Below are 8,804 nucleotides of genomic sequence, written 5' to 3'. Positions count from 1 at the left end.
GCAGCCCCCGCTCACCACAACTAGAGAAAGCCTGCATGCAACAACGAACACCCAACACAGTCAAAAATAAATAAATAAATAAATAAATAAATTTATTTTTAAAGAAAAGAAAGAGAGAATACAGGGCACAAGGAGACTACTATAACGATTATAAGCAGGAAAATTCCCAATGTCTAGAGTGCACTTAAGAGCCATGGTCCCCAAGACCCAAAGCAATCAAAATCAAACAAGTCAAAGAAAGACCCCATTAGAGGAGTCACCTTTTTAAGCCAAGTGGCTTGTTCAGTAATCTTATGCAGCTGAGTTTCAACTTCCCCAGAAGTGTTAATTTAGGTACAGTGGGTGGTGGTGGCCATAGCACAGATACCTCCTTGTTCAGCTAAAAGAAAATCAAGAACAACTTTGGCTGAAGAGTCTAAGGATTTTTGTTGGGCAGGTATTAGTTTAGCAGCACATTCAGCAAAATCTTTAAGAGTTAAGGAGAGATTTCTGATCATAGCCTCATCTGTACTCACTCCTAACCAGGAGTAGAGGGACCTGCCAAAGGAAGCAAATCCTGAATCATGAAAGCCTCCTGGTAGGTCCTTTCTAATTTGATGATGAAATGCAGGGAAGTTGACCCAATGAGGTGTCTCATTTGTCTGTGAACAGTTAGGGGCACAGTTAGATAACCTAAAAGGCATTGCCCAGTTATGCACTAGCCATCCAGGCATTCCTAGGCCCAAGGAGAATGACAACCACCACAGACAAAGATAAATTCTGTCAGGGCACAAACCAATTCTGCTAAGGTGGCACTATTTTTTTTTTTAATTTTATTTATTTAGTTATTTATTTATGGCTGTGTTGGGTCTTCGTTTCTGTGCGAAGGCTTTCTCTAGTTGCGGCAAGTGGGGGCCACTCTTCATCGCGGTGCACGGGCCTCTCACTATCGCGGCCTCTCCTGTTGCGGAGCACAGGCTCCAGACGCGCAGGCTCAGCAATTGTGGCTCACGGGCCCAGTTGCTCCGTGGCATGTGGGATCTTCCCAGACCAGGGCTCGAACCCGTGTCCCCTGCATTGGCAGGCAGATTCTCAACCACTGCGCCACCAGGGAAGCCCCAGATCAGAGTTTTTATGACAAAACCAGCAGTCTGAAATGTTACCCCCCTTAGCAATGGCCTGGGACATATGGATAATGGTGTTATCTTTCCAGACCAATGGCAGAGTAAAGGAAAGAAAGAAAAGAAGTAAGGGTTTCAAGTTTAGTTAAAGTAGGAAGTCTTGATCTGATGTCTTGGGTGAAAGAAGTTTACATCAATGTCAGCTACCCATCTTCTTTGTCAATTTGATTTTGAGGTCTCCAGCTGGTGTGCAGTTCCTAAAATCAGAAGGAGCCCTTTTTAATTAGGAGCTGTGGACCCAACGTTCAAGTTCCTTAAGTTTGGCTGCCATCCAGGTAAGACCTGGTATAGTCCCTTCCAAGGAGTTTCAAGGGCATTCTATTAGTGATTATTAGTGATTATTAGATTATTAGTGATTCCAAATTAGAAGGGTGGGAGAAAATTGGAAACATTTGTTTGGAGAGTTGTAGCCAGATATTTGAGGAAACTAGAAGAATTCAGGATCTAGTTTAGTTTTCAGGTATATTACAAAACCTCACAGATAATTAACAGAATTAGAATCTAATATTTACAAAGGTGCAAACATAATTTTTCTCTCTACAATCACCCCATTTTCCCCCAAAGACAACACAACAATTTGTTTGAATTTAACTTGGCCTGATTAGTTACATAAGTGCAACAAGAGTAGTGATTGACCATATAAGCCCTTTTTAAGACTGCTTTAGTAGGAGTTTCAGATTGAACTCTTAAAAGCCTCTGAAGCCAGGAAGCCAAGCCAAGGATTGCCATCAGATTTTACCTGAAAAACCTATAGTTTGGGTGAATTCTCCTCTTCTCAAGGTCCTGAAAATATCCTGGGGTTCCTGGACCTGCCAGGAAATGACCTTCCTTACTTACATGGTAAGGCTGCCAGGAACTCTGTAAGTAGAGTACCAAGCTAATTTTTCCAAGGGGCTTTACTGGCTTTATAAAGTCAACCTTAGTTCCTTAAAGCTACCTGGTCATATCTGAGTCTATGCACATCTCTGTTAAATATGACATTTCAGTCAAAGCCTTGATAACTTAGCCAGCGTTTCCAATTGCATCCTGTTACAAGGAGAGCAGATTTTTATTGGACTTATGCAAATAACTAATCATATTGCCATGAGAAGAATACTCAAGAGTTTCTGAATTCTGACAGGATCAGGTAGGGAGAAAAAGTACATGTTTCATCTTTGTTTACAAAGGTATATGTTACCAAATTGCTGTAAATCATAGCTTAAGAAAAAAAAGGTTTTCTTAAATTTAGAAAAACAAAACATTAAGGGACCAGCAATGTTGCAGTCAAAAAAGTCGTAGGGCTTCCCTGGTGGCGCAGTGGTTGAGAGTCTGCCTGCTAATGCAGGGGACACGGGTTCGAGCTCTGGTCTGGGAAGATCCCACATGCCACGGAGCAGCTGGGCCCGTGAGCCACAACTACTGAGCCTGCGCGTCTGGAGCCTGTGCCCCGCAACGGGAGGGGCCGCGATAGTGAAAGGCCCGCGCACCGCGATGAAGAGCGGTCCCCGCACCGCGATGAAGAGCGGTCTCCGCACCGCGATGAAGAGTGGCCCCCACTTGCCGTAGCCGGAGAAAGCCCTCGCACGAACCGAAGACCCAACACAGCCAAAAATAAAATAAATAAATAAATAAAGTAGCTATAAAAAAGTCGTAAAATTTTAAATTCTCCTCCTCAGTTATTCAGTCCCATGTAAGTAATACTTGTTCTGCTTGAATCCAGTTTTTCCATTAGTTCTGGAAATTCTTACCTTGTTCAGTTATATGCTCTTAAAGTTGTCATAAACCTGTACTTACCAAAGTCCTTTACCATGAATCTTCTTGAAAATGAAGTACTTTTGCAGCTGATGTTGAAGAATTTGCATAAGGCCTTTAAGAACAATCTCTTTTCCAGTGTTCCCATTGCTTACAACTGAACATCAATCCCTGGGGCAGCATTTTGATGATGGACACCTAGGAGGATGTAATAGGGGAGGCCTAGGTGTTGCTCTAGATACCTTTTGTGTTTTCAGTAAGATTTTGCCATTTTTGTAGATATTTATAGCTTCTGGAACCATCGTTCTTAGACACAAAATAGGCAAGTATGCCAGAAGGTGGCATGCTTGACTCTTTGGAGCTTAAGGAGCCTGTTATATTTTTAGCTAAGATTTTGGGTCTCTTGGAGCCAAACTAATACCTAAGAGGGATGTGCCACTGGGTTGGAGACGGTGTGGTGTTTTACAAGTGTACCTCATTGCATGGAAATTTTATTGAGGTTGGCATCAATCTAACCCATTCTATGACCAAATTATCCTAACATGGGATGGGAGTCTTTCGGTTAGGTGAGCACTCTAACAGATTGTTTTGTTGTTTTGTTTTGTTTTTTTCTAACAGCTTTTAAGTGCTCATCAATTTTTGTAACTTTATGGCTTCCAAGATTCCCATTAACAATAGCCTTTATCTACACTAAGCGAGACAAACAAACATGTGCATCTTAACACACCAGCAGTAACCAAGAGATGTTACTGCAGCTTGGCCAAGAAAAGTCCCTGTGTGCACCACCACCAATTCCCATGGAACTGGGGACTGGAAAAAGATTGAACCAGCAGACCCCAAACAATGGGGATTGCAGACTGATTCCAAACAAATGAGGAGCTGCAGCTGCCACCAGCAGTTCCCAACATGGAATCTGGGGAAGGATTCCAAACAAATATGAAACTGCAGACCAAACCACCAGCAGTTCCCTGTGTGGAATCTGGGTACAAGCCAACAGCTGGGTTTTCTGCTCAAGTGGGGGAATTGTGGTCTGAACCAAGGGCTAGGGGATTGGGTTCTGGATGGAATCATCTGGTAGCTCAAGCTGACCTGCCCCAGATTGGAAAGTCAATTAGATCAGGAGCTTGACACAGAGAGTGGAGCTCAGAACTGAGAGGAACTTACTCATGGCCCTTGGAAACATTGAGAGAGACAGAGAACTCAAAAGGGTTTTAAGGGACCATGCCTATGTTTCCCGTTGAGTTGTTAACAAACCCCCTAAAGGTATAGATTAAAGTTTATACTGTTTATACTTGTGATATTGTGATTTATAATAAAAAAAAAATATTTGGTCATTACCCCCATTTCTAGCACAGAACTCCTAAAACACTTGGAATTTCCTAAGTGATGAAAGCCATAACGATGTCTTTTGTTATGCTACCGAGTGACTTTGGGACTGCACCTAAAGATGGGGACTGGTCACCAGGAGAACCAACTTTATGATTAAAAGGTTGGAGCTTTCAGTCCTAAGCCTCTGACCTCCAGGGAGGGAAGAGGGCCTGGAGGTTGAATCAATTACTGTTGGTCAATGGTTTAATCAATCATACCTATGTAATAAAGCTTCCATAAAATCCTAAAAGAACTGGGTTTGGAGAGCTTCCAGGTTGGTGAAAATGTAGAGATTCAAGGAGAGGAGGGTGGCATGCTCAGAGAGAGCATGGAAGCTCCACAACCCTTTCCCCATGGCTTGCCTTATGCATCTCTTCCATCTGGTGTTCCTAAGTTATATCCTTTTATAATAAACTGGTGATCTAGTGAGTAAACGGGTTTCCTGAGTTCCGTGAACCGCACTAGCAAATTAATGGAACTCAAGGAGAGGGTTGTGGGAACCTCCAATCTGTAGAGAGTTAGCAACCTGGGCTTAAGATTGGCATCTGAAGGGGTCGGGGTGGGGGATGTCTTGTAGGACTGAGCCCTCAACCTGTGGAATCTGATACTATCTCCAGGTAGATAATGTTGGAGCACTGCTTGTTGGTGTGGGAAATCTCCCCCTCCACACACACTGAATTGGGTCTAGAACCGTTAATATCGAAGTCTTTAAAGTAAATCATCATGTAATAACAATAACACACATACACAAAGCTAAATGGAGAAGGGCCAAGAATTCAGCCCAAGGTCTTTTTGACCAGGTCCCCTTAGGCATCAACCTCTTTACAACAGGAAGAGGAAGGCCAGGATTCCTTCACACATTCTCCAAGCACAAAAACAGAAATCCGATTTAAAGTTTGTCTTCATTTTGCCTGGAATGCCCAGTACTGCAATTTTCATTAGTCCCACCAGAGAGCAACCTTTCTACACTTATGCTCTTACTTGGCAAGAACAGAACCACCTCGTGAAGCTTTCATGACCCAAATAAATTCCCCAGACTCTGCAAAATTACCCCACTTTTAAACCGTCTAGGTAGATCATTTTGAAAAGCCAACAAGATAACGCGTAGGAAAAAGGCTTGAGGATTTGGGGTGAGGGTGTTCTTTGACCTCTAGCAATAAACCTGACACCAGAGATACTGAGGTGAGCGCCCGCACCATAGAGCTGTGGGTCCAAAGTTGCCCCAGTCAGGTTCTGGGAAGAGAGAACTTTCACTGGGGTGAAGGACCTGAAGGAAGTGGTCTCTGGCTCCATGGCCCTGTCTTTACACAGCCTTGGGAGAACTGAGTGTCGACTTTGTATCAGGGTGGTTCAGGGTCATGGCCAAGTCCCCTGCACCGGGCTAAGACATGGAGCCTGAGGACTTCCCAGGCTATTCCATTAGGGTACAGAACTCCCCTTGGGATCAGTGGGCTGTGATAGTTAGCACATCAGAGTAATAAAAGACACCCACACACACCTCATTTAAGTGCCTTATGTACACTGCAGACTACTAGACCAGCATTACAGGGGCTGGTAAGAGATGCATTACAGAAGAGTAGGAAATAAATGTTTTCCCTTTATAACTGGCCACTAAGGTGGCCAGTTAACACGAAAAAAATCTGCTCTCCTCTTTCTCGGCCCCATAGTAACTTTCCTGTCTATGCCCCACCCTAGCAAGATCAAGTGCTGTTTGCTTGTCTAAAGCCCTGCTACACTGTAAACTCTGTTTATGGATCACCATCTTATCCCCACGACCTGTTGCAGGACCCAAGTTCAATATTCGGCGACAGAAAAATAGTACAATGCTTGGATGCACCCTCCTCTGGGGCTGGATCTTCGCACAGCCTTGATCCCCACTTCTCTTCTTTGAGTAGGATTCAGGGACTGATGTCTCCCAGGCCCATCCTGGAAATACAGACAAGCCATTCAGAATATCTGTATTTCTTTATCTAAATCTGGTCTGCGAAAGTCTTTGAGTGCTAGAAACCATCTTCCAAATTCATTTCTTCTTTTAATCACTAAATAAATCTTCTGATACTAATTGTATGAAGCAAGGAGTAAGACACTGTTGGGGAAACCGATATGTGTACAAAATATACTTCCATTTATATATGATATATTGTGTGTGTATCATATATATATATTTGTGTATGTGTGTGTGATGTAGCTGCAAGAGTCGAGAAAGAGGAAAACCCACCCACCAACCCACCAACCAAATACATCATTCTAGGTCATAATATGTAAAAATCCTTTATTGTTGAGGTGTGGAGAGAGACATCATATTTTTAGGATGCTACAGAAACTCCAGGGCAATCTATAGTCAATGCCTGCAGGGACTGGGGAGGCTCACTAGGCAGTTTCTACAGCGGGTGGGGTAGAGGGTTGGAGAAGGGGTCAAAGCACAAGAGTGTTACAAGGATGTGGGAGAGGAAGGGAAATAGGAGTGCGTGCACCTGGGGATTGGGAGAGGGTGACAGGTGTCTTCACGATGCAGCCCAGTAGTCCAGAAGTGGAGTGCTGAGGACCAAATAAAGAAGAAATCACATCTCTGTCCTGTAAAACTCCCACCAAACACCCACTGGGGAGGCGGGAGAGAAAGGGAGGGGCATCTGTAAGGGAGAAGTAGAGAGAATGGAAGTCTTAACCCTCAGCTATCCCTGTAGACTTTGAACTAGAGGACTGAACTCTCCTAGCCACAGGTGCATGCGTCTTCCCAGCGGCCATGTTTATCACTCTATGGTCTGAGGGGCCCATGCAGAAAGAAGTACTGGCAAAGTTCATAGCATCCTGGCATCCCTATGAGCCAGGCATACACACAGCCCTGTCCAATGCACCCTGGCATTAATGCTCCCCTGGCCTCACCCAGTCCCTCCTCCTCTTTCCAGAAACCTCCTAGAGGAAGGACAGGCCCAGGGATCACTTCCTTTTTCAGCAGTTTCACATGAATAAGATGGCACAATGATCTGTGTTGATCCATCTCATCTCACCACCTTTAAATGCCAGCCCCCAGGGACCTAGTGTCTATTCTTCCCGGCACCTAACAGGTTGAGAATGCACCATCAGTGGTGAGATTATGAGGGCTGCAATTATGGTCCTGGTCCCTCTGAAAGAGCCTAGGTTCACCAGAAAGCATTAAAAGTAGATTTCCACAATGCACTTCTTTTCTGCCATTTGTATAAAATACTATGGCAAAATTGCACTGTAATTATCTTTATGGCCGATGCATAACGTTGGGGAGTGTATGTCATCCAGATATAGCTGCCCGTATAATTATCTGGCCATCGGCAGGACTGAAATAACAATCTAATGAGAGCAAAATGATACAGTAAGTACCATGTAATCAGTGAGTTACGGTTATTACGGCTTTTTGTACCCTCTCGCCTGACACTGAATGGGGGGCCAGACCCAGTCTCTGGGCCCGGGGAGTCACACACAGGCAGTTTCATTGAGAGCCTGCTCCTGGTCCTTGGGGCTCCCTTGAGACCAATGAGTGTGGGTAACAGGGCCACAGAGAGAGGGGCAGCAGTCTCTGTGAAGACTGAGCCTTCCTGATCCCTCTCCTTTCCTCCCCTGACACCTTCAGTGGAAGCCAGTGCAAAGAAAGCCATCAGTGAGCTGCTATTGCTGTGTGGGAAGATGGTGTCGAGGCGGACGGTTCCGTGTTTTGACAAGACACTTCCCTGGGGGACTCACACTTGCATACCAAGTGGAAGAGCTGTCAGCCCACTCGGGCCCAGGGTCCAGCCCAGACAGCTCCAGGCAGACAGACCAGAGCCCGCCAGGGGCAACACTGGGACCTTCCCCACACCTCCCAGACTGCAACAATCACAGTAAAGCCAACACACAGCACTGTGTGCCAGGCACTGTTCTGAACACTTTACCTAGACTCAAAACCACAGCCCTGCAAGATAATACTATGACCCCTGTTGTTCAGATGAGGAAATTGAGGCACAGAAGGGTTTTGTAACCTGGCCAAGGGACACAGCTAGTGAGTGGCAGATCCAGGATTCAAACTCAGGCCATGCTCATATTCATTCCACTGCACAGAGCGATTAAGATATAGTTTCCAGCTACGCCCCATTAGATTTCAGAGTTTGTTGCATTTCTTCCTAAATCACCCTTGCAAATAACTATATAGTGGACCCGGTAACCCGAGATTCTGAATGATCTGAATGGTTTCAGCCTGCCTGGGAAGCAAAATGCTTCACCTGTGAATAGATGTGGTACCTGTAATTATCAGATGATGATCTCTCCACCTTTTGCACAAATCACAAGAATGGAGTCCAAACAAGAGAAGTTGCTCATCAAAGAAACCCCAGGGGAAACCCCTCCCTTGCCATTTCCTACCACTCAGTTGTAAGCGGGGGTCCATGAGACTGGAAAGAGATGAGAAACAGGGTGTGTGTGTGTCTGTGTGTGTGTGTGATCACAGGCAAGCACACACTTCTAAGTGTCAGGCACTGGTAGTGTATTTAGGCCATTAATTATGAGCATTAATACACATAGCATCAGAGGAAATGCTCC

The sequence above is a fragment of the Balaenoptera acutorostrata genome, chromosome 11, assembly GCF_949987535.1.
Source record: "Balaenoptera acutorostrata chromosome 11, mBalAcu1.1, whole genome shotgun sequence".
Lineage (NCBI taxonomy): Eukaryota > Metazoa > Chordata > Mammalia > Artiodactyla > Balaenopteridae > Balaenoptera > Balaenoptera acutorostrata.
Note: the sequence above shows the minus strand (reverse complement) of the source record.